The sequence below is a fragment of the Lissotriton helveticus genome, chromosome 1_1 (assembly GCF_964261635.1).
Source record: "Lissotriton helveticus chromosome 1_1, aLisHel1.1, whole genome shotgun sequence".
Taxonomy (NCBI): domain Eukaryota; kingdom Metazoa; phylum Chordata; class Amphibia; order Caudata; family Salamandridae; genus Lissotriton; species Lissotriton helveticus.
The window spans coordinates 92,303,497-92,329,847 of NC_136057.1; the positions used below are offsets into that span (position 1 = coordinate 92,303,497).

At 49.8% G+C, this 26,351-nt stretch overlaps 1 protein-coding gene across 1 annotated transcript in view; it reads right to left on the reverse strand.

Annotated features, from left to right (window-relative positions):
* Nucleotides 1–25,764, reverse strand: part of LOC144755576 (uncharacterized) — a 193,832-nt gene extending 168,068 nt beyond the window's left edge. Inside the window, 1 exon segment of the mRNA XM_078644701.1 lies at nt 25,622–25,764. The gene's annotated coding sequence lies outside the window, so the exon portion shown is untranslated.
* Between the last annotated feature and the right edge of the window lie 587 nt (nt 25,765–26,351).

Genomic DNA, 26,351 nt, shown 5'->3' on the forward strand with positions numbered 1-26,351 from the left:
AGTAACTTCCTACAGCGGGGCCAGGACAAGTAACCAACAGGGGAGTAGTGGATTGGGCCAATCAGGTAGCTTCCTAGTCCAGGGGGTCAACCCTCAGTCCAACCTCTTCCCACTCTCAGCTACCACCTGTCCTCCAGCTGACTTCCACAGGTAGACAAAATGGCTGCCTCGCATTCCGCCTTTTATAGGCTGCCCTTCAATGGTCCAGCATGGACCAGAAGGTTCTGGAATGCCCTATGTTAAGCTATGGCCAAGTTCTAGGTGCGACAGTTGGGGCAGTTGGTGGCCACCATTTTAGGTGGTGCCAACTTTCCTGTCAGAACAGGCCTCAGGGCCTGAGGTAAAAAGATTATGGGGGGAAAAAGAACACCTATCCCCTTGACCAACACCTAAAAAAATAGTAGACAGAAAAATATTAAGGATATGAGGGGCAAAAAGGGGACAAAATAATAATAATGAGGAGGGACTGCGCAAAAAAATCCAGACAGGTCTAACACAGGCAATTTCAATATCCATATGGATGATGAAATGGGTGGAGATACGATCAAAATGATGGATGTGACGGCTCCTCTCGGCCTTTTTCCATATTATTGTGGACCGACGCATGAAAAGGGCCACATCCTGGATCTGGTCTTCTCGACGATCTCTATAGAGATGTCAGCACCGTTACAGGTGCTATGGTCGGATCACAGGCTGGTCAAGTACTATGTGTCGGAAGTAAGTAAACCATCTAGTGCGCCTTCTCGGCAGCTTTGCAAAGGATCGAGGGCATTCCATCGGGTGACTCCGGAACTGCTGGCGCAGGCATGTTTGGCTCACCCTTGCCTCTTGACAGGGGACCTAGAATGGGACTCAGCGCTGTTGCAATTGTGGATCACGGAGAGGCTGGATGATCTGGCCCCGGTGAAGCCCCCTCGCGATACTGTAAAACGGGCGTCCGCACCCTGGTTTACGGAAGCACTGGTGGTGTCACGAAGGCAGTGCAAGGTGGCAGAGAGAGCGTGGCGCTCGCAATATAATCCCGCGGCAAAACTTGCCTACAGAGCCTCTGTCAAAGCATACCATCGTGACATTCTCAGTGAGAAAAGAGCTCCTCGTGCTTCTTCGACCCAGGCACCCCCTACGGAGGCATGGGTGAGCACCCTTGCCAATTTTTTCACCTCCAAGATCAAGTTGATCCAGAACTCTTTTCCTTTGAAGGGCCCTGTAGTATCTTACTATTCGGAGGATGTTTCTGCTCTACCAACTAGTGCAGATCCGGTTCTGGCAGACTTTCCACCACTTTCTGCATCCTCATCTTTGGAACTGATGGCCTGCCTTAAATCAGGATCACCTCTTGACGCATGCCCGGCCAACTTTTTGGCTAAAATGGCTGAAGTCATTAATCCCATCGTGAATCCTATTTTGAACCGCTCTTTTAGTGAAGGGGTGGTTCCTCAGGTCTGGAAGCAGGCGATGATCATCCCTCTACTTAAAAAGCCCGGCCTGGATTCGGAGGTGGTGGCTAATTACAGGCCTATTTCGCTTCTGCCCGCCTTTGCCAAGATTCTCGAGAAGCACACGCACAAGGTGCTCTCCGATTATTTGGAATCTCATGATTTATTGCACCCCACTCAATCCGGCTTCCGCACCAACCTAAGTACCGAGACAGCGCTTCTGGAAGTTTCGGAGGCAGTTAAGGAGGTGCTGGATTCAGGTGGCAAAGCGATGCTTGTGATGCTCGATTTGTCGGCGGCCTTTGACACCGTCCCCCATGAGGGTCTCCTCGCCAGACTTTTTGAGATCGGTCTGAGGGGGACGGTGTTCAGCTGGTTTCGATCTTTCTTGGCCGGCCGTCGACAAACGGTCTGGGCCTCCTCCAGCTCCGCCGTAATGCCGTCATTGGGTGTCGGAGTCCCTCAGGGCTCAGTGCTGAGCCCGACTCTTTTTAACATCTTTATGACCCCTCTGGCGGCACAGGCGGAGTCTTTCGGGGCCCAGATCGTTTCCTATGCCGATGATACCCAGCTCCTCTTTACGTGCCGGAAAGGAGCGGATTTTGATGGAGAGAGTATCCAGGGTTGCCTTGGGGCTGTTTTTAATTGGTTCCAGCTTAACAGCCTCAAGTGCAACTCGGATAAATCGGAGGTACTCTTTTTTGGCTGTAAAACGGACCCAGACTGGCAGGAATGGTGGCATGCGAATATGTTTCCTCCTGCAGGCTCCTCCCGGTTAGCCAAGAACCTGAGAATTAGGATAGATAGTGGCCTGACTCTGCGATCCCAGATTCTAGGGCTCACTGGCACATGTTTCGGGCTTCTCCGGATGCTCCGTAAGTTTCTTCCTATACTACCGGAGGAACATAGGAAAATAACGGTTCAGGCCATAATTGGTTCGAGAATGGATTACTCGAATATCCTCTATCTTAGCCTGCCAGAGTATCTGCTACAACGACTGCAGGTGGTCCAGAACTCGGCAGCACGGGCCATTTTTGGATTATCTGGCCGTGCTGGAGTTTCGGGCCTCCTGCAGTCGCTCCATTGGCTCCCTATCCGGAAGCGGATAGTTTTCAAGGCCCTGACCTTGGCTCATAAAGCTCTACATGCTAGCCTTTTATCATCCCGCAAGGTCTTTGAGGTCCGGATCTCTTTTTCTTGCCGTGGTCCCTCGCATAAAAAGAGCACGCATTGGAGGTCGTTCTTTCAGATTGCTGGCCCCGCAGCTGTGGAATACTTTGCCAGTGACACTGCGCAGTACCTCCAATTTGTTGGCGTTCAGGAAGGGCCTTAAAACTTGGCTTTTCACTCTGTAGATATCCGCTATATTGTTAGTTAGGGTTTTTTCCCCCCACTTTTTTGTTCTTTTCTGTCCGTTATGTTGTGATACATGTTTACAATAAAGCGCCGGGACACTCTTTGAGTAGCCGTGCGCTATATAAGTCAAAAATAACATAACATAACATAACATACACAGCACCTACTGCACGGGCCCGCACGGCTGCCCACATTTCACAGGCTTATGCGGTAGCCTGTGGCACGCGTCAGGGATGCCCGCTGTCTCCGCTTTTGTTCATATTAGCACTCGAACCATTAGCCATCAAACGACGCTCCGTTGCAACAGAAAAGGGTATTAAGATCGGAAACAGCAACCATATTCTCTCATCATACGCAGATGATATTATTCTTTATTTAAACAACCTACAGGGTGATCTCGAGCCCATCCCAAGTATATTTGTTCCCTTCCAAAGTCTTTCAGGCCTTCCCATGAATGAGTCCAAATTGTATGCCTACTATTTCAATGACACAGCAATGGTAGAGCCGATCCGCTTTGGCGCCTGGGCATTCCCAGTTGAGCCTACTACTTTCATATACCTCGGCATACAAATATATAGGGGAACGCAAGAACTACTGGACGGTAACCTATTACGTGCAACCACGGCACTTAAAAATCAGATCGCATTCTGGACCTTATTACCACTCTGTGGCGGGGAGAGTTGCCATTTCAAAAATGGTTATGCTCCCAAGACTGTTATATTATTTCACAAATCTGTCCATAGTAGTAGTACCAAAAAACAGCTTCAAGACCTCGAACATGCTGCTATTAGAATTAATATGGGGTGGGGGCCGCAGGAGAGTGGAGCTCCTGAAAATTCAGCCGAGTACTGACCAGGGAGGCTTGGGGGTGCCGGACTTTAAGGCACACTGCTATGCGAGTCAACTTTAAAAGCTATCAGACAGGACTGCAGGTCATAACCTCCATGAGACAGGGATGACGCAACAGACACCAGAGCAGATGACCCTCCATACTGTTAAAATCTGGTTTGCGATGTCAACATTATCGGCGCCATCTTGTCCCCTTCCAGATTCACGCACACTTGCAGCGGCAGCCAATTATTTGAAAACCATGGTCTCTCTGCCCACTGCCAATAGCCAGTGCGTCTCTCCCCCTCACTCCCCGGCCTCGCAAGCATCCCCCGCGCCCGATAGCCCCCGGTCTCTCCTGCCTGGGCCATAAACGCACCTAAAGCGCGGCCCTGCCTCCGAGCCACATCCCATGCTGAACCCCCCCCCCCTCACTCTTTCATCTCATTCATAGAACAGGTCTTTTTGATAACCTCTTCCTCCCTACCCGATTGTCCGGTCTGATCCCAGGCCACCACCTAGCCCAACAGATGCAGTTTATTGCCCCTTACAATAGGACCTCGCCTCACATCAAAGGAGCGGGGATTAATCAATGCCTTCACACCCCTAGATCCGACCGATCGCCCGCATTCCTGTTCCCAGCGGAATATCCAGCTGCGCGATAGCCATCATGCTGAGATTTGGGTGGGGACCCCTACTGTAGATGTGTGTGGGAATGGGCCTGAAGCGGGGATTCCGGGGATGTCTTTTCATACTTCAAAGTGTCTTTATTGCAATAAAGAATGTTCACGTGTCATAAACCAGTGTATAAGAGGTCAGGCCTCAGAGAGGCTAGGGAGAGCACCTCGAGAAGATACCCTGTTGTCTGATTTGACGTGTTCTGCTCCGTCGGAATAAACTCCTGTTTCCCGCCTTCCAGTCTCCAGCGCCTGCCTCTTTATTTGGTAACCGTGAGTTGGGTGAGAGGCAGCTAGCGCCGGGCAAACCTTGAAAAGGGGTAAATCTGATCTGCCTGACCCTTATTCTACAATTGGCGTCCCAAGCGTGGGGCCCATCAGCGACACGTGGATCCAGTGGGAGAGGTCCCGACGACAGAGTGAACGACTGCAACGATCGGAAGTGCACCTGCCCGATAGACCCTCGTCTGGCAGCCGGTCATCCGAACTTCACTGGTTCCGAGCAGACCTCTCTCGAGTGATCTACGGTCCTGACTGGGAACCATCAGGAGTGCCGCAGTAACGACAGAGAGTAGAGGACGATCGGGCGCTGGAAGCGGAAGACGAGAAACTGTCCATGCGGTCCGGGTAAGGTCGTGTAAGACGACGAATTACGAATTGATTGTTTGATTGTCGTTGGAAAATACTAGTATTACGCATTTGATTGTTTGGTCCTGAGAGATTCTCTGTCTACAAACGGGGAAGGATAGGAGTACTCTCCCTTTGCAGATAGTGAAGGGTGGGTAGCGCAGGCTTTTGCCCCCGTTGTAACCCGTCGCGCCTCCTTCCCTCTCCAGTGATTGATTGTTTGTTCAAGCATTTACTGTTCGAAATTGGTTCTCTGAAAGGATCTTCTCTGCCTGCAAACAGGGAGTAACAGGAATTTCTCTCTCTCTTTGCAGATAGTGAAGGGTAGGTAGCTCAGGCTTTTGCCCCCGTTGTAACCCGTCGCGCCTATTTTATTCCTCATTTGATTGATTGATTGTTTGTCCGAACATGGACTGTTTGGAATTGGTTCTCTCTTTGGGTATTCCCTATTTGCGAATACTATAGAATAGAAATATTCTATCTAGTCTTCGCAAAGTAGTGAAGGATAGGTAGTGCAGACTTTTGTCCCCATTGTAACCCGTCATGCCTATCTTCTCCCCATTGTTCAGTAGTTGGTTCAGCCCGGACCGCTTACTAGAGGTGGATCATCCGGCTCCTCTGGAGGGCACCCCTAATAAGGATATGTTTTTGAAGTATGGACTAGTCGCCGTAGCTTATAGTAAGTTGTGGCATAAATATACCAAAAAGGATCGGGAAAGTCAGTGGCCACTGATAGGATCCTTCGATGACGCAAAAATAAGCGTGCTGGAAACAGCCCTTTGTAACAATAAAACAACGCCCACTATGCTTGATAGTTTCGGCATGTGGCGCAAGGAGACGGAACAACGAAAGAAAAGAAACGAAGTCAGACTAGAGAAAGAATTGGGAAAAGCAGCTCATTTAGCCGCGAGCAAGTTGAAAGAAGAGATAAAGGAAAGAGAGGGAGCTAGACTGAAGCAAGAATCCAAGACATCGAGCCAATGTCCCGTTAGAACACCCTCTACGCTTTACCCTGAGCTACCTTCGAAGCAGCGAGCGAACAATGATCTACTGCTAGGTCCCCCGATCATCTACATGCCCCCTCCATACGCCCCTTCCCAACCCTTAGTACAATGCGCGCAGCCCCCTAACACAGATGAGAGCAGTGCCAGAGCCTCGGTCCTCACGGCCTCCGCGCCGGCCGAGCCCCTTGTACTCAGCGCAGCGCAAGCAGCAACATTATATGAGCCCGAAACTGAGAAGAAAGACTCTGCTAGACTCAATCGATTGAGTAAGAATGAACGAGCAGGGATTGATAAGATTGTAAAGACGCTAGTAGAACGGAAAGAAAACGAAGATTACGTGACAGATATATGCAATACGTATGCTGATAACCACAAACGACACTTTGTTGCACGTTTCTGTTACCACACCCTTAACGCCTATGAAGACCGGTATCGGAACAAAGGTCCTGACAGCCTAACGACTCTGTATAGAAAAGTCGACATTGGAGACGAGGGCGAGGGTGATGTGACGGACCACTTCACGCGCACGCTTGAAGTCTTTCGCCACCTCACTGAACAAAAATTAGAAGCCGACACCACGATCCCTGTAGCGACTGAACCTCAAACCGAGAGAACTGACACCATGATGCCAATAAGAGAAGCGGCACCTTATTGGATCCCCTCACGAGGACAGGGAACACACGACGATATTAACCACCAAGATGCGAGAGGGAGGGTAGTGTACAACTGGGTCTACCAACCCTGGGATCGGCAAGACATCCTGACTTTCCGAAAGTCCTTGCCCGATCTACGAAAGAACCCCACTGCCTTCTACACAGAATTAGGTACCGCCTTGGGTTCGACGATTATGACCCTAGCGGACATAGACTTGTTTTTCGGGCTGTGTCTGCCAGCTGATGTGTGGAAGCAAATCCGGAAAGTCGACCACCTTGAGCTGTTCGGACATACCTGGTCACAACTCGATGGCATAGACAAACAGCGAGAGCCCGGACAGAAACCTTTGAAATTGATTCTAGACCTGCCAGACAAAATAGTACTAAAACTGAAAACCATAGTACCAGAAAAGAAGGTGGACTGGTCGATAGTAACGGCCTGCTGCCAGAAACCACAGGAAGACGCCTCAGAATATTTCTCCCGGTTCGAAACGGTGTTCTCCGATTACAGTGGCCAGGACATGACCTCTGCGACCGGACATCACTTGTTCGTCCAGAACTTTGTAAAAGGCCTGACACCAGAAGTCTCGCAAAAACTGCAGACTAGTGAAAGTAGTTGGGCTGCCTCCAAACCCGCGGCTATCCTTCAGATGGCTCAATACTATGAGCGACAAAAGAACGAAAACGATCAAGCGACTGAGAAAAAGAAAAAGGACTTGAAAGAGAGTGTGATGATCGCTCAGTTGCAAGGGGTGACTATAGGAAGGGAACAGTATAGAGGAAACTACCAGTCGAATGCTCCTAGAAATCCACCCCCTAGAGACCGCACACCCGCGCCCGGCGCTCCACGAACAGACCTCGATGAGAACCAGTGTGCGTTTTGCAAAGGATTTGGCCATTGGAAGTCTCAATGTCCGGTTCTTCTGGAAATGATTAAAAATAAAGAGACGAGGGACATGACGAATGGCCCCAGGACTAGAGGGCAGGGACGAGGGTACACAAACGACACCAACAATGACAGACCAGGTAGATCGAACACATTTGACCGTCCCCGACAGAACCAGTATCAACTATCTGACTGTGAGAACGCCCCTGACTTTGCATAGGACTGCCCGAGGCAAGGGAGGGATCCAGTCGAGCTCTATGTTGACCAGCAAGGTCCTTATGTCACCGCTAAGGTCCTAGGTACGAAGTCTCCATTTCTGGTAGACACTGGCGCGACACGCAGTGCGTTATCTAAACGACTGATTCCAAGGGCACCCTTGTCTGGCTCACACATAACATCAATAGGCTTTGATGGAACGCCCTCCACTAACCCCTTATCCGCACCGGTTTCCTTTGACTTGGACAGTAACCCCACTGACACGACGTTTTTGCTCTCCTCCAACACCCCCGACGCCATTATGGGACTTGACTTGTTGAAACACTTTCGAGCCACTATTAGGTGTTCACAGGACGGAGTTCGAGTCATTCTATACGATAACCCGACTCTGCTCAGACCTCATCCCGCACGACACATGTTCTCCATCTCTGACGCATCCTTACTTGACTCTCTACCTCCGTACCTATGGGCCAAAAACGACTCAGACGTAGGACGAATGATGATTGACCCTGAGCACGTAACTGTTCGACAAGACACAATGCTCCCGAAACTCCCACAGTATCGGATATCACCCGAGGGCGAGAAGGCACTGGTAGCGATTATTCAGTCCCTGGTAGATGCAGGAGTGGTAGAGGAAGTAGTTAGCAATATCTGCAACAGCCCTATCCTACCCATTGTTAAGAAGCAAGGCGAGGGAGATGAGAAAGCGTACCGCTTCATCATTGACCTGCGAGAGGTTAACAAAGTGGTTGTGCCTCAATACCCCGTAGTCTCAGATATCACCACCATTCTGACCCTGATTCCTTCCACAGCCACCACCTTCACTGTAATAGACCTCAAGAACGCTTTCTTCTCCATCCCCATCCACCCAGACAGCCGCTACCTTTTTGGCTTCACGTTAAAATCCCGCTCATATAGATTTTGTAGAGCTCCCCAAGGTTACACAGAAAGTCCCAGCATCTATAGCCAGGCCCTCAAGCGACAACTGGACGCCGTTCAGCTACCGGATGGAGTGGTGTTGATACAGTACGTCGATGACATCCTTTTGGCGGCCGACACCACTCCACTTGCAGTCACAGCCACCATCCAACTCTTGCACTTTCTTGCGGAGAATGGCCACAAAGTCTCCAAAAAGAAACTGCAGTTCTGCCAGCCCCAAGTGACATACCTAGGCCATCTCCTGTCCAAAGAAGGGAGGAAACTCACGCCTGACCGAATCCAAACCGTCCTAGACACCCCCATTCCAAAAACACAGAAGCAAGTCCGTTCATTAGTGGGCCTTACTGCTTTCTGCCGACAATGGTTACCAAATTTCAGTCTCATTATAAAACCCCTACTTTCCCTGTTGGCCAAAGATGTTCCGTTCCCACTCCCTTGGACTCCCGAATGCCAAGCATCCTTTAAGGAGTTGCGGGATGCCCTTTGCTCGGCACCCGTTCTAGGAACACCAGATTACTCCAAGCCCTTCTCCCTCTTCACTCACGAGAGGGAGGGAAGCGCGCTGTCTGTTCTAACTCAGCCTATCGGCCCTAAGCAACGCCCTTGTGCCTACTTCTCTGCCACTCTTGACCCCGTAGCCAGAGCTTTGCCTGCCTGCCTTCGAGCAGTAGCTGCCGCTGCTGTCTCTATCCGTCAGAGCGAGGGAATCGTACTCTCGAACTCCCTCACCGTGTTAGTACCCCATGCGGTCGACACCCTTTTGAACCAGACCAAGACTCAACACCTGACTAGTGCACGACTGACTGGGTACGAATTGACACTACTTGCACCCCACATCACTCTGAAAAGATGTACGACTTTGAATCCCGCCACACTGTTGCCCTTGCCTGAAAACAACCCCGATGTGCCCCCTATACACGACTGTGTGACCCGTACGGACGAACAGACTAGGAGTAGAGTTGACCTCCGAGACACTGCTTTCACAGACCCTGACGGAGAGCTATGGGTAGACGGCTCTTGCATCAAACTCTCCGACGGCACCACCTCAGCTGCCTATGCAGTAACGACAGCCCGAACAGTAATTGAGACAGCCCGCATCACACAACGATCCGCACAGGCGGCAGAACTGATTGCCCTCACACGAGCATGTATTATAGCGACAGGGACCACGGCAAACATTTACACGGACAGCCAGTACGCCTTCGGAGTGGTTCACCATTTTGGACTCTTGTGGAGAGAAAGGGGATTCCTGACGTCCCACGGCACGCCCATTCTCCACGGAGATCTAGTCTCCGCCCTGATTGAAGCAGTTCTCCTCCCCAAACGATTAGCAGTAATCAAATGCCAGGCACACAAGAAGGTGACAGACTTAGTCGGACAGGGAAACGCACTAGCCGACATCACTGCCCGAACCACAGCTGAGAATAGGACGACGACACGCATGTATGTGACCAGGTCACAAGTAGAAAAATGGACTGACGCTAGGGAAACGATTAGGGACCTCCAGTCGGCCAGCACACCTCACGAACTGACTGAGTGGGCACGGGTGGGTTTAAAAGACGATGAAGGCTGCTGGCGGACAAAAGACACAAACAAATGGTTGCTGCCTGACTCGTACCTGATTCCCATACTGACTATGGCACACTCCCCCGCACACATAGGATCTGCCCCCATGATCGAACTCATCTCCAAGGTCTGGCATAACGACAAAATCCCCGACTCAGCCAGACGCCTGGTCCAGCAATGCCTTATCTGCCTGCAACACAACCCTGGGAAAGGAACTGTGGTACCCCGGGGAGGGTTTGGGGTCCCCGACCATCCCTTTAAAGTCCTCCAGATGGACTACATCCAACTAGAAAGATGCCAAAGCCTGAAGTATGTATTAGTCATTGTGTGTGCCTTCAGCAAATGGGTAGAAGCCTATCCAACCCGTGATAACACCGCCATGACCACTGCCAAAGTACTACTGAAAGAGTTTTTCCCTCGCTACGGTCTTTGTCGAATTCTATGGAGCGACAACGGCCCCCACTTCATAGCTGAAGTTATCCAACTAATCTTGAAAGGGTTGGGTGTAAAACAGAGGTTTCATGCAGTCTTTCACCCCCCAATCTGCTGGCTTAGTTGAGCGACACAACGCCACACTGAAACTAAAACTGTCGAAGATAGTGGCCACCACAGGACTTAAATGGCCAGATGCCCTCCCACTGGCATTGCTATCGATGCGCTCCACTCCCACTAAGCACCATTTGACCCCCTACGAGGTTGTATTTGGGCGACCGATGAACCTCTGGACTGCCCCTAAACCGACCTCCATTCACGACGTCCCGGACGTCCTACTGTCTGATTACTTGTGCAAATTGACTAAAACGTTGTCTGTCATTTATCAGCAGGTGCAGCAGGCCATCCCCGATGCTTCCAGGGGTCCGGGTCACGATATCCAACCGGGGGATTATGTGCTGATCCGAAATTTCCAACGGGCGAAGAGTCTGGAACCCCGGTGGACGGGCCCCTGGCAAGTACTGATCACCACCCGGACGGCTCTTCAAGTGGAGGGGAAACGGCACTGGCTGCATGCACACCACTGTAAGAAGGTCTCCTCGACCCTGGCCACGACAGAAAACGTCAACACCCAAGAAGAGCTCTTGAACAAAGACCGGCCATCACTGAACTGTTATCCTGATACCAAGGCACTCGAACTTGCAAAATTCTCTGATCCCACTGTGCCATCCAGGGAAGGGTATTTCCTGCGTCGAAAGGAGGGAGCCTCGGCTAAGTAGACCACGGACTAAGTCGAATCTCAGAACGGTAGCCTAAACACAACCAAGGGTTACCCGGAGAGAAGCTAAACGAAGTCTGCGGTTCTGCCCACTACCGAGCACCTCGAAGATGATGGAAGCGCCAGATAAGAAGATGATGGAAGCAACCGGAAATACCCACTACAGAAACCCAAAGACTGACAAAATGCACAGTTCAAAGACTATTGCGTTCTTTGTTACCCTTCTCTTCTGCTTCCTCCTCATGACCACCCTTTGGATCTTGGAAGAAAGCTCACCAGCACATGAGACACTTCTAGCCACTGTACTACCTGTCACCGTGAAGGAACACCACCTGATCTCTCTCTCTCCTCAACTCCGAGAGAGACGTAAGGAGTTCTGGAATAACTCCTTCGTACAACTTTTGCACCAGCACAACCTTGCCGCCAATGCCACCAACTGCTGGATCTGCGGGTTGCTTCCGCATGCCACTGGACATTCCATCCCTTTCATCCCCTCACCATTCTCTGTTCATGGCTCCTGCCTCGCCTGGTTGATTCTCCTGCAAGAGAGCTACAGAGATAAGACAATCTCCAGCGAAACCATGTCACACTTTTACCAAGGGGTCTGGCTGAACGAAACAAAAAAAAGAACGGCTGCACCCTTTTGCCCACTGACGTCCAACACCTCTGTTCACTTGGACATCCCAGCCAAAGAGCGTGTCGAAATGCAGGTGTTTAACAACCCGGCCAGACCTACCTTCTCCTACCTCCGGAAACGAACAGCAGCCACCCTGACTATGGCCCTATCTGTTGTCAATGTCTCGGGCCTCGTATGCATCGAAGGCCTCGGGACACAATTTGTAGGTCACAGTGCCTGCAACATCACCAGAACCTTGGACACAACTGACCCACCCTCTTTTGTCACTTCTCCAAACATGTACTTTGTCTGCGGTACGAAAGCATACACCTGGCTCCCAAAAGGCTGGGGAGGTACCTGCTACATTGCCTTCATCCTTCCTCCGACCTATGTGGCATCTGCAAACCACCACCGACAAAAACGAGAGAGAGACATTGAACAAGCCGACTCTACCGGAGCACAGTTTCTGGACGCAATAAAGGGACTTGTTCCCCTCTGGGGTCCAATGGCAAACAGCCGTGCCATCCGACATTTGACCCAGGCAGTTGAAACAACCATGAACATTACAGCCGGCATCCTCACCAATAATACGGCCGAGCTTCAAGTGGTCCGCTTGGTGGCCCTTCAGAACTGCCTTGTTCTAGATGTGGTTCTAGCAGATCGTGGAGGGGCATGCCGCATCATTGGGTCCAGCTGCTGCACCTATATACCGGACAATTCACCCTCAGTGTACAAAGCCATTGAACATCTCCACAGACTTTCCTCAGAAGTCCACCAGGAACAAGAAGAATGGTCGCTTGGCGGATGGTTCTGGAGTACTGTAAAGAACTGGGGGTGGAGGTTGTTTACAATTATACTGATACCCATTGTTGTGATATGTGGGTTCTGCCTAGGAATTCAATGCCTGCCGCCTTTGTGCTCACTATGTGCAAACTGTATCTGCCCAAAGACTCTGGACTTTGAAAAGGAACGCATGAGAGCATTGTACGATGTCGAGGTTAAGGATTTAATGAAGATCGATATCGACTAAGACAAAATGGCTAGATATGTTGAAAAGGGAGGACTGTTAAAATCTGGTTTGCGATGTCAACATTATCGGCGCCATCTTGTCCCCTTCCAGATTCGCGCACACTTGCAGCGGCAGCCAATTATTTGAAAACCATGGTCTCTCTGCCCACTGTCAATAGCCAGCTCGTCTCTCCCCCTCACTCCCCGGCCTCGCAAGCATCCCCCGCTCTCCCCGATATCCCCCGTTCTCTCCTGCCTGGGCCATAAACGCACCTCCAGCGCGGCCCTGCCTCGGAGCCACATCCCATGCTGAACCCCCCCCCCTCACTCTTTCATCTCATTCATAGAACAGGTCTTTTGATAACCTCTTCCTCCCTACCCGATTGTCCGGTCTGATCCCAGGCCACCACCTAGCCCAACAGATGCAGTTTATTGCCCCTTACAATAGGACCTCGCCTCACATCAAAGGAGCGGGGATTAATCAATGCCTTCACACCCCTAGATCCGACCGATCGCCCGCATTCCTGTTCCCAGCGGAATATCCAGCTGCGCGATAGCCATCATGCTGAGATTTGGGTGGGGACCCCTACTGTAGATATGTGTGGGAATGGGCCTGAAGCGGGGATTCCGGGGATGTCTTTTCATACTTCAAAGTGTCTTTATTGCAATAAAGAATGTTCACGTGTCATAAACCAGTGTATAAGAGGTCAGGCCTCAGAGAGGCTAGGGAGAGCACCTCGAGAAGATAACCTGTTGTCTGATTTGACGTGTTCTGCTCCGTCGGAATAAACTCCTGTTTCCCGCCTTCCAGTCTCCAGCGCCTGCCTCTTTGACCTCTGTGACCGTCCTGACGCTTGCTGAAGGCGGCCGCTCCCTTCGCCCCCTGCTCCTGATTGGTATTGTTATCTGCGCTGCTGCTCAAGCTTGTATCGCCTCTGCTGCCTCCTACACAGCATAGCGCTGTAGTGCGAGTGACTTCTAGAACATCCAAATAATTGGATTTGAATTTGTTAGCGCTTTTGGGGTCATTGAATAGAGCGCTTGAGTCGCGCTTTTCATAACTGTAGCGCGATTTTACCGCCAGGCTGACTGTGCATTACATAGACCGCTGTAAAGTAAACTATAGCCATTGCTGATTGCCTGTGCCCCAGCCTACCTCCAGTTTCGTTTCATTTCACTGCCGCCATCTTACTTGTTGTTGTGGTGCCTCAGAGCCCGTCCCCCACAGCCCGGCCCGCCTCCCAGCTGACCCTCCCTCGCCCCTCCCCCGCCACTATCCACATATGACAGATGCTTCTTCGCGCAGCGTTCACGCGCAGCGGTCGCGCCCCATGCGCGCCAAAGGTGCGCCAAAGGTAAGCCCGTCTACGCCCGTCCGCGCCTGGACCGCGCCCAGCGCCAGACCCCCTGATCCCCGCCGCCCCCACCCCACTAGACTCACATATGATGCCGCAACTCTCCTCGCTCTCAACACCGGCCGCACTCCGCTATGCTGCGATGCTACCCCAGGACGTACCCACGGCCCATTCGCCTGCCTCTCCTGCAAATTCAACTGCCTTAGGACCCTCGACAAACCCACTTCCCCCACATTCATCTCCGAACGCAACCATCTGAAATGCATCCTACTGAACACCCGCTCGGTCCACAGACATGCAACTGAACTTTGGGACCTGATCGACACTGCGTCACCTGACATTGCCTTCCTTACCGAAACATGGATTAACGCATCTTCTGCCCCTGACATCGCCATAGCCATACCGAACGCTTACAAGATTATCTGAAAAGACCGCACCAATCAAACTGGTGGAGGCATCGCCATCGTCCACAGAAACACCATCAAAATCACAACCAGCTCCGACGACAACCTCTCATCCGACGAACACCTCCACTTCCAGATCCACACCGACCCCAGGACCACCCTTAGAGGCACCCTCATTTACAGGCCTCCAAGCTCCCGAACTCAATTCAGCGACGACATCACAGACTTCGTCAGCCCGCACGCCCTCGCCTCCGAGAACTACATTCTTCTAGGAGACCTCAACTACCACCTTGAAAACATACTCGACAACAACACCACCACCCTTCTAGACAACCTGTCCAATCTCGGACTCAAACAACTTGTTGACACCCCCACCATTATAGCCGGACACACGCTCGACCCTATCTTCACCTCCAGCAAGCACATCTCCTTCGACCGCATTACAGCTCTCCACTGGACGGATCACAGCTGTGTTCACTTCAGCTACAAAACCACCCTATCCACCAACCGTCCACAACCCATTCCCCGGAGAAAATGGAACAAAATCACCACCGACCAACTCCTCACATCACTCAACCAAAACCCTCCCACCCTAGCAATGGACCCAGACCAAGCGGCCACCAACCTCAGGCAATGGATTACCCACAGTGCGGACAAACTAGCACCCCTGAAAAAGCACCAGTTGAACTCATCCACCAAAAAGGCTCCCTGGTTCAATGATGACCTTAAAAAATCCAAGAAGACATGCCGCACCCTGGAGAAGAATTGGAGAAAAGACCCAACCTCAGACAACATGGCCTCCCTCAAGACAGCCACCCGCAAACACCACCAACTGATTCGATCCGCCAAGAAATCAGCAATCAAGGACCGTCTCGACAACAATTCTCATAACAGCAAGGAACTCTTCAATATCGTCAAAGAATTCACCAACCCTACCGCAGCATCCAACGACATCACTCCCTCCCAAGACCTCTGCGATGCGCTATCCTCCTTCTTCTACAACAAAATTGCCGACATCCACAACAGCTTCAAGAATACTCCCAGTGATCAACCCGCCCCACCCCCTTCAGATCCCACCCCTCCAACTAACAACCTCAGCGCCTGGAACCCAATCACCACTGAAGACACCATTCGCCTCATGAACTCAATCCACTCTGGCTCACCTTCTGACCCCTGTCCCCACCACATCTTCAACAAAGCTGACTCCATCATCGCACCCCAACTCCACGATGTCATCAACTGCTCTTTCAACTCTGCCACCTTTCCAGAAATCTGGAAACACGCCGAACTCAGCGCCCTTCTGAAAAAACCCACAGCAGACGCCTCAGAACTGAAAAACTACCGACCCATATCCCTCCTGCCTTTCCCGGCCAAAGTCATCGAGAAAGCCGTCAACAGCCAACTCGCCGCCTTCCTTGAATACAACAACTCCCTGGATCCCTCACAGAACGGCTTTCGAGCCAAACACAGCACCGAAACCGCCCTCATTGCGGCGACCGACGACATCCGAGCACTCCTGGACAACGGAGAAACAGTGGCCCTCATTCTACTCGACCTCTCCGTCGCCTTCGACTCTGTCTGTCACAGCACCCTCATACAACACCTCAGCAACATCGGCATACAAGGAAAAGCCTTGGACTGGATCATCTCGTTCCTAGCTGGAAGAACCCAGAGAGTCCGACTCCCCCCATTCTACTCAGAGGCCACCGAAGTCATCTGCGGCGTACCTCAAGGTTCCTCACTCAGTCCCACCCTCTTCAACGTCTACATGAGTCCTCTCGCCTCCATCGCACGTCAACACAACCTCAACATCATCTCCTACGCCGACGACACCCAGCTAATCCTTTCCCTCACCAAAGACCCCAACACCGCCAAAACCAATCTTCACGAAGGTATGAAAGAAGTAGCCGAATGGATGAAACAGAGCCGCCTAAAACTCAGCTCAGACAAAACGGAGGTGCTCATCCTAGGATCCTCCCCCTCAGCTTGGGACGACTCTTGGTGGCCTTCCGCTTTGGGCTCAGCACCCTCACCCACAGACCATGCATGTAACCTTGGCTTCATTCTTGACTCCTCGCTCTCAATGTCCAGACAAGTCAACGCCGTCTCGTCCTCCTGCTTCAACGTCCTTCGCATTCTCAAAAAGATCTTCCGCTGGATCCCCCTCGAGACTAGAAAGACTGTCACCCATGCACTGGTCACGAGTCGACTGGATTATGGCAACACACTCTACGCCGGAAATACAACAAAATTACAGAAAAAGCTCCAGCGCATCCAAAACGCGTCAGCGAGACTCATAATAGACATCCCGCGCCAAGAGCACATCACCGGACACCTAAAAAACCTCCACTGGCTTCCCGTCAACAAAAGAATTACTTTCCGCCTTCTTACCCACGCACACAAGGCCCTTTATATTCTAGGTCCCGAATGCCTCAACACCCGACTATCCTTCTACAATCCCACCCGCCAACTAAGATCATCCAACCAAGCCCTCGCCGCAGTCCCGCGCATCCGAAAATCCACCATGGGTGGCAGATCCTTCTCATTCCTGGCTGCCAAGACCTGGAACTCACTCCCCACCCACCTCCGCCTTACTCAGAACCACATCTCCTTCAGAAAAGAACTGAAAACCTGGCTATTCGACAAACAGTGAACCCTTCTCTCTAGCGCCTTGAGACCCTCTGGGTGAGTAGTGCGCTTTATAAATGCCCGAACTTGAACTTTATTTGGTAACCGTGAGTTGGGTGAGAGGCGGCTAGCGCCGGGCAAACCTTGAAAAGGGGTAAATCTGATCTGCCTGACCCTTATTCTACAATACCCTGTTATTGCCTGGAGGAAGGACCCCAATAGCGGCTCCCCCTTTGCTGAAAACAGCCCTCAGGTATTAAAAAAAAAAACAATCCAATACACTAAGAGGTTACTCCCCTACGCCCCTAATGTTCCATTGTTAGGGATCCCCACACAAACAAGAGTAATAAAAACTAGAAGCTTCTCCAGATGGATATGAGAAGGTCTGAACACTGTTGGGATGCTGTTCTCTGACAGTGTTTTATTAGATCATGTGAAGTTGGTTTTCGCTGATTGTCGGAGGTATCTGCCCGAGCATTGCAGCTGGAAATAAGCAGATCCAAGCCGAGGACTGTTTTTTATCGATACCTGCTGCCTATCGTGCACAGGGGGATTCTTTTGAGCAAACCTCCCATGGGCTTTGACTAATAAAAGAAAGATCGTAGTTAAGGATTACCCTCCAATCTGTGTCCATATTGTTTGCCGCGTACCGCACACAGAGAGCTGTGGCCCCCGTGAGGGATATTTTAACCTACACCGCAACTGACGAATTTATGGTGGCTAATATCTAACAGTGACAGATTATATTTAACCATGCAGTTCTGGAATACTTCCTGATACATGATAGTGACGGGTGACCAGTATCCAAAAACCGTTAGACAGGATATTGAGCTTTTTATCTGCTTGAAGGTACCGATGACTTAGAACACCCGGTGGTAGTGCTTTCTGGAGACTTTTTGTGTTCCCAGAATTTACAGGATGTTTATTGGGATTGGGACGTTTTTATATGTAAAAAAAAAATTCCTGAAGAAGGCGTTGGCCATAAATAAGCACCTGCCGAAACGCGTTGATGCTCTTTGAAGGAAACTGTGTTAAATCTGGGGTGACAATTGTTTCAAATTTCAGCATTTTCGTTCGAAAAAGGCTGTACCCAATTTATCCGGGTTACATTAAGGGTGCCACATATCCGGAAAGAGTTTAAAAAAAGCGACCCAGAATTACTTAGTAGATAACACTGGCTCGGTGTTGTCCCCCACTACCCTATGGGAAGCATACAAAACGGTTCTGAGAGGTCAGGCCATTACCACGATAACAGGGCATGAGCGCACAAAGCAGAGGGAACTGAGGGAGCTAGAACTGAACCTAGAAGCAGCAAACGCGACACACATGGAACACCCGACAGAAGATACACTACACTCACTTAATCTATGCCAACAAGCACATAATGATCATGTTCCGCTACAAACGATTGAGAATATAACAGCGACGACAACAAGAATATACGACATAGGTGATAAGGAAAGTAAATTACTGCCGTGGCTGGATAAAAAAAAAAGATGGTCACAGGACTATACCACAACTGGCTGACTCGAGGGGGAAGTTGCATTCACACCCATCAGAAATAATTGATATCCTAGCGGACCACTTTCAAGGAGTTTATACTCCGGAAAGGGTAATCACGACGAGTGATGCGACACTGGCCCTCCAAATGGTGCACACCCCGACTTTACCCCAAGAGGTTGTAGATGAACTGGAGGCGGACCTGACGCTACAAGAGATACAGGCAGCAATCAATACACTGCACACAGGGAAAGCGGTAGGCCCCAATGGTATCCCGGTGGAATGGTATCAAACGATGGTGGACACACTAAGTGGACCGTTATTGGCCATGTATAATGATGGCTTGGAGCGAGGGATCCTGCCCCTGGATCAACGGATTGCTACTATAGTTGCCATCCCGAAACCTGGAAAGCCCCCTGCAGAGTGCACATCATACCGACCGATCTCGTTGCTCAATGCGGAAGCTAAGATATTGGCGAAAACATTGGCAACCAGATTGATGCCTCACCTGTCCCGACTGATCCATCCAGACCAATCCGGATTTATGCCCCATAGGAGCACGTCACTGAACCTCCGGCGAGTTCATGGCGCACTGGCGAGGGCCCCCCTATTGACGGAACCAGCAGTCATTCTATCACTAGACGCCAGGATGGCGTTCGACTTAGTGGAGTGGCCATACCTCTTCGCAGTCTTGACACACATGGGCTTCGGCCTTAAATTTATCGCCTGGATAAAACTCCTTTACACAGACCCTGTCGCACATGTGACAGCCAATGGCCACATTTCACGAGAAAGATCATTGGCCAGAGGAACGAGGCAGGGCTGCCCGCTCTCTCCCTTGCTGTTTGCGTTAGTCTTAGAGCCACTGGCAACTATCATTAGAGATACTCCATTGCTGAAAGTGGTGAGTGGGGGGGGAACACTGGGAAGACAGGGTTTCCCTCTACGCTGATGACATGTTAATATACTTGTCCGACCCAGCCACTGGCATCCCTATACTGTTAGACTTATGCACTACACATGGTATACACTCTGGCTACACCATAAACTGGTCGAAATCGGTCATTTATGAACTGAAAGGTCCTCTGCCACGTCTACCCGACGAATGTCCGTTGACAACTGCAGACTCTTCGTTTAAATACTTAGGAATCTACATCGCCCGAGATGCCTCAACCCATTTTACTCTAAACCTGTTACCTCCACTTGCTCGCTTAAAAGCTGTACGATACTGGACAAATTTACCACTGACACTTTTAGGTAGAGCAGCTCTGTTTAAAATGAAGGCACACCCACGTTTTTTGTATGTACTGGAAAATACGCCGACCCTAGTTCCACCCTCGTACTTCAAAAAGGTGACAGCTATACTTTAAGGTTTGTTATGGGGAGGACGCCCGGCTCGGGTGGCACATATAAAACTCAACCGTGGGTGGTATGACGGTGGGATTGCACTGCCAAATGTACAGTTATATTATTGGGCATCCCAGCTCAAGGTGATAAACCAATGGATACACGCATCACAAGACGACCCAGCTTATAGGGCGGACAGAACACAGCTAGGCACGCACAATCTACTGGCACCACTACATAATAAAAGTCTAATGGCAAAACTGATGGGCCCGACGAAGCACACGGTAATACTTTGGCACAAGGCACAGACTAGACTGAAGTGGAGGAATGTAATAACTAAACTTGCGCCTCTGTGGGACACTAGGTCACCGAGTTGTTTGAGAAACAGTAAGGGATTCACCCAAAGGGACAATATAGGAATTTCCACAGTGGGAGACTTATGGATTAGTACTGGCATGATCCCATTCCCACTCTTACAGCAACAATATGGCTTGCGACCTACAGAGACCTATAGGTACATACAGATAAGACATGCATTAAGGGCAGCCATCGAGCCGGGGACACAGGTCCCCGAATCATCACCGATGGAAGACCGCCTACTCACTGATTATATGCAAAAGGGGGCTACTTGACTCACTTATCGGAAGCTGCTAAACAACCTACCTGATCCAGTAACTAAATTGCGAGATACATGGGAGGAGGAAATGGGGGAAATGGACGAAACAGACTGGAATGCCGCACTGGCGTCCCCGTGGGAGGCAGGAGTGTCGGCCCGCTTTCGGTTGATACAATTTAAAATACTACACAGAGTGTATTACACCAGAATTACTTTATACAGAATACATAGGGCTGATCATCCAAATTGCCTGAGAGGCTTTGGTGAGGAGGGGACACTGCTACACATACTCTGGGGATGCCCGATAATTAGTGAATACTGGAAACGTATTATGAGGACCATCTCTCAGACACTAGAAGTATCGCTCACACCGGATCCGAGAGCCTGTTTGCTGAATATGTGGGGGATGACTGATTTGACACGCCAGGGACAGCTGTGGGTGACGATAGGGATGATCACGGCCAAACGTGATATAGCGCAGGAATGGGGGGCAGCGGAAGCACCGACGTCGAAGCAATGGTGCAAACACATGGATGGGTTGATGGTGACCGAGCGAGCGGTTTATAAAATAAGAGCTAACCCTCGCAAATGGAACAGGATATGGTTACCTTGGAATAAATATAGGGGTGATATATGTGAACCTTTACCGGAAGATGAAGAGGACAGCTCAGATGAGGAGAATGTGTTGGGGGATTGATAAATACCCGATATCTAATTACTTGGAGGGATACGGGCTAGAAGGGGTAGATTTTTAGAAGGCCACTAGAAGGGAATGGAATGGCACTAGGGAAAACCCACTGATAGGAACGATTGACTGTATAATTGAATCTTGCTAAAGTGATTATTATTCCTAATGAGTCTGTGTTTCTTGTTTAAAAAATGAAAAGTAAGACAACTGATTCTTTATTTAATGATGGACTGTCTCGAACACGATACACTTATTTGCTGCCGGACCGGAAGGTTGTTGGCTAAATAGCTGTGTATTGCAAACAACAAAATGTCTATGGCGTAACGTCCGGTATTTGAATAAGCGACTGTTGTATTGTGTAATTGACAAATGCCAATAAAGTCTTATAAAAAAAAAAAAAAAAAAAAAATCAGCATTTTCTACAAATCATTTATAGCTGTTACAATTGATGCACGTATGATTTGCTGGCTTCCTTTTGGAAAAAGGAATTTGTTTTTCCTTCTTATGTTCCCAAGTATTTATGTGTATAAATGAGTTTTGTACATAAATGTATATTTTTTTTTAAACAAATATTAGATTGTGTTACAGACTACATGGTCTGATTTTTATGATTTAGTACACATTAGTAATTTTAATGTATCATGATAGTGTCTTTTTTAATGGATAAATTTGTATTTTTTCAGATTTGTATTCACCTAGATTGATCTTTTTAATTGCATCCCCTGTGTCTAGTGACATCCTACTGGTGAAGAGGAGGTTTGCGTATGAACTATGTATGAATGGTGTGCGAAGTGTGTATCAATCTAAAGGGGCCTTCCCTTTTTTTGTAACTTTGTTAGAAAGCAAGGGGTACTAAATTACCTTTACATTCTACATGTGGCATCAGTAGGTACATTAGATGGAACTGAGCACCAGATAGCAGATAGCCTACTACACACTATTTAGTACATACATTACACCTTATGGGCAACGGAAGGTATTTAACCCTATGGCTGTACAAGGGAATTCACTCCCACGCAGAAGTTTCACTGGAGGCGCTCAGAGAAAAGTGGAGCACTGACATAGGTAAAGAAACAATTGACAAAGAATGGGACATCACATTAGAAGACCCCCAAAAAGTATCCTGCAATGCCAAATTAAGACTTTTTGCACACATGGTGTTACATAGGGCCTAGCTTACACCGTTTAAAAAAAGATGTACCCGGAGGTGGGGGATCACTGTTCCCAATGCTTTGCACAGACTGCTGATCTGTTACATAAGTTATGGGCTTGTCCTCGATTGGTCCCCTTCTGGGCAAATGTGATGAAGGTCTAAGGAACTGTTACAAACATCATAGGAGGACACACCGCAGAATACTGTATACTAGGACTGCGCCGTAAACGCAAGAAACAAACAGTGCAACCCGATTTACGAACTTATCCCTAATATTGGAAAAACCTACAATTACTATGAGGTGGAAATCCGCATTACGCCCTGCAATGCTCACTTGACATGGAGAAGTAGTCATTGGGGAAGGGCCAAAAGCATGGCAATAAGGAGGGAGGAAACTAGGGGATTGAGAAAGACCCCTATTTCACTAGAATGGGACGCAGTGCTTGAACTCTTTATATCCTCTGAAGCTTCATTACATTCAGACGCTGTCGTTTAGTTACTCACCCACCAATACAAAAAGTAGAAAACCAAAAGCAGATCCCCCCCAGACATTAACAAACCAGATACACGCACAGCTGTAAACCAATTAATTGGAAATATCCATACGAACAGGGACTAAAGCAATTATTTATCTGCTCATGGGAGGACAGGAGGGAGTCTAGGGAAGGGAGGGAATGTTTTTGTTGTAAGTATAGGAAGGCGGGGCTAGGTTAAGATGATGTAGAACGAATGAATATACCAGTGAAACCAGCACTGCTACTATGAGTTACAACATGGTCACTGCATCTTCTACGGTGGTAACACCGCTTTACAGAATATAAGTACGTTGAAATGATCGCCCTCTGATTACAGTAGGAGACTCCTATATGTATTTTGTTACATATGATTCGCTGTCACGCTGGATTGTTAAGCATAAAAATTAATAAAATATGTTTTTTTTAAACAGAGAAGCATGGGAACTTTTGATAGTACATTTGCGATGACGGTTGTCTGGCTGAAGAATGTTATAAACTAATTCCTGTCCTGCAGTACATAGCAACACATGATATGTGGCCTCAGAGAATCCTAGAGATGGAGGGGTATCATACATGCATCTTAAACAGGAAGCGGTTCACAGACACACTGGAGTGTATGCCATAATTGAACATTTAAAGGGCTTTCTGTGAGCTGGATACTGTTCCTGTGCACTGGAGTGGATGCCATAATCGAACATTTAAAGGGCTTTCTGTGAGCTGCATACTGTTCCTGTGCACTGGAGTGTATGCCATAATTGAACATTTAAAGGGCTTTCTGTGAGCTGAATACTGTTCCTGTGCACTGGAGTGTACAAGGTAACAGAAGATTTAGAAGGATAAAAGGTTTAGCGAGTTTTGTCTCAAGAACTATCAATTCTATTAACTATACTAAGGTGAGGATTATGCTCCTCAATCTTTGCTGCAATATTCGCAGCCGCCATTAAGAACAGTCAAACACAAAAAACTACATTTACCATCAATTCAGTGACTAATCAGAGCATACATGTCCCTTTATCAATCGGAGGCTCCAAAACTATTCCTCTCTCTTTGCTCAATTGACCAAAAGATCAACACCTTGGAGCTTCACTTCCAGAAGAACAAAAAGTCACTGTGATCAAACGGAATTGTAACGATCCGGAATTCCACTATAGAGTAGAACCCTCCAGGAGGTCATGGAAGTGAAACTTTTGTCACTAAAGACAGCAACTCCAGATGAATCACAGATCCAACCTGTGAATGGCGCAATGGCTATAAGACCTGGCCACTTCCTAAAGAGGCCTTTCCTGCGCTTCTGCTCAGTACATCAAACAAGGTAACGTCCAACCCAAAACAGAACATTCAAATAATAGAGAGGGACTTCAAATGAACATATTCAAACAAGACACAATTATGGAATATAATATTATGGGCTTGATTTATTACTTGGAGGATGGCCTGCAGTTTTGCCAATGGAACAGAATATATTACTTCATACCCATGGTGGAGAGCCGTCCACATAATTTATAAATGACTGCCAAGCGTTTATCAAAATATGACGGCGGTTCCTGGCAATGTGTATGACGCAGCCCTGTAGCATGGAGTAATTGTTTTTTGTTTGCAAAAAGAAAATCCTGAAACTAGATTTTCTTTTTGTAAAAAATATAATGCTCCTTTCGCCCTGAGAGTCTTCTCCCATGGTGAGTGGAGCATTATAATGCTTTTATTGTTCCTCCCCTCCCCTCTAGACCCTTGGACTCACCTCCCCTCTAGACCCCTGGACTCACCCCCTCTCTACACCCTGGACTCCCCTCCTCTCTACACCCCTGGACTCACCTCCCCTCTCTACACCCCTGGACTCACCTCCCCTCTAGACCCCTGGACTCACCTCCACTCTAGACCTCTGGACTCACCTCCCCTCTACACCCCTGGACTCACCTCCTCTCTAGACCTCTGGATTCACCTCCACTCTAGACCCCTGGACTCACCTCCTCTCTAGACCCCTGGACTCACCACCTCTCTAGACCCCTGGACTCACCACCTCTCTACACCCTGGACTCACCTCCCCTCTACACCCCTGCACTCACCTCCCCTCTACACCCCTGGACTCACTTCCCCTCTACACCCTGGACTCACCTCCCCTCTACACCCCTGGACTCCCCTTCCCTCTAGACCCCTGGACTCACCTCCTCTCTAGACCTCTGGACTCACCTCCTCTCTAGACCTCTGGACTCACCTCCTCTCTAGACCTCTGGATTCACCTCCACTCTAGACCCCTGGACTCCCCTTCCCTCTCACCCCTGGACTCACCTCCCCTCTCACCCCCCTCCTCTCCTCCTCTCCTCCTCCCCTCCCCCTCCCCCTCCCCCTCCGCCCCCTCCCCCCTCTTCTGTCCCTCGCCCCCCTCTCAGTCTCACCCTCTCTCCTCCTTCAAGGGTCTCTTCTCCAAGAAGCAACGGAGCCGATGGAGCTCTCCTCAGGCCTTTGAGGGGAACAGTGTCCGGGTCACCGGGGGCAGCGTCAGCACCAGCAGCGGAGGCGGAATGAAGCCTCCTCTCAGGATACCGTTACCCCGTACCCGCCCTCTCAGTAATGTCTGCTTCCGGGTCAGCGGCGGCAGAGTCAGCGTCAGTACCGGATGCGGCTGAGCTCTCCTCAGGCTTGTGCGTGTGATAGTATCCGGGTCAGCGGGGGCAGAGTCAGCACCAGCAGAGAGCCCCAGCCACCTGCAGAGGAGAGGAGCCCCCAGCGTTTGTCTGTCTGTCCGGTGGAAGGAGGATCACTGGCTGTAGTTACCTTAATTTCATCAGGTGTAAGTGAGACCTCTCACAACCAAGAGGTGTGAATACAGCCTGAGGTGCACTGACCTCACACCATCATCAGGGGGTGCAGCCTGGGGGGCACTGACTTCACACCATCATCAGGGGGTGCAGGGGGCAGGTGTACTGGCCTCACACCATCATCAGGGGGCAGGTGTACTGACCTCACACCATCATCTGGGGGTGCAGGGGACAGGTGTGCTGGCCTCACACCATCATCGGGGGCAGGTGTACTGACCTCACACCATCATCAGGGAGTACAGGGGGCAGGTGTACTTACCTCACACCATCATCGGGGGGTAGATGTACTGACCACACACCATCATCA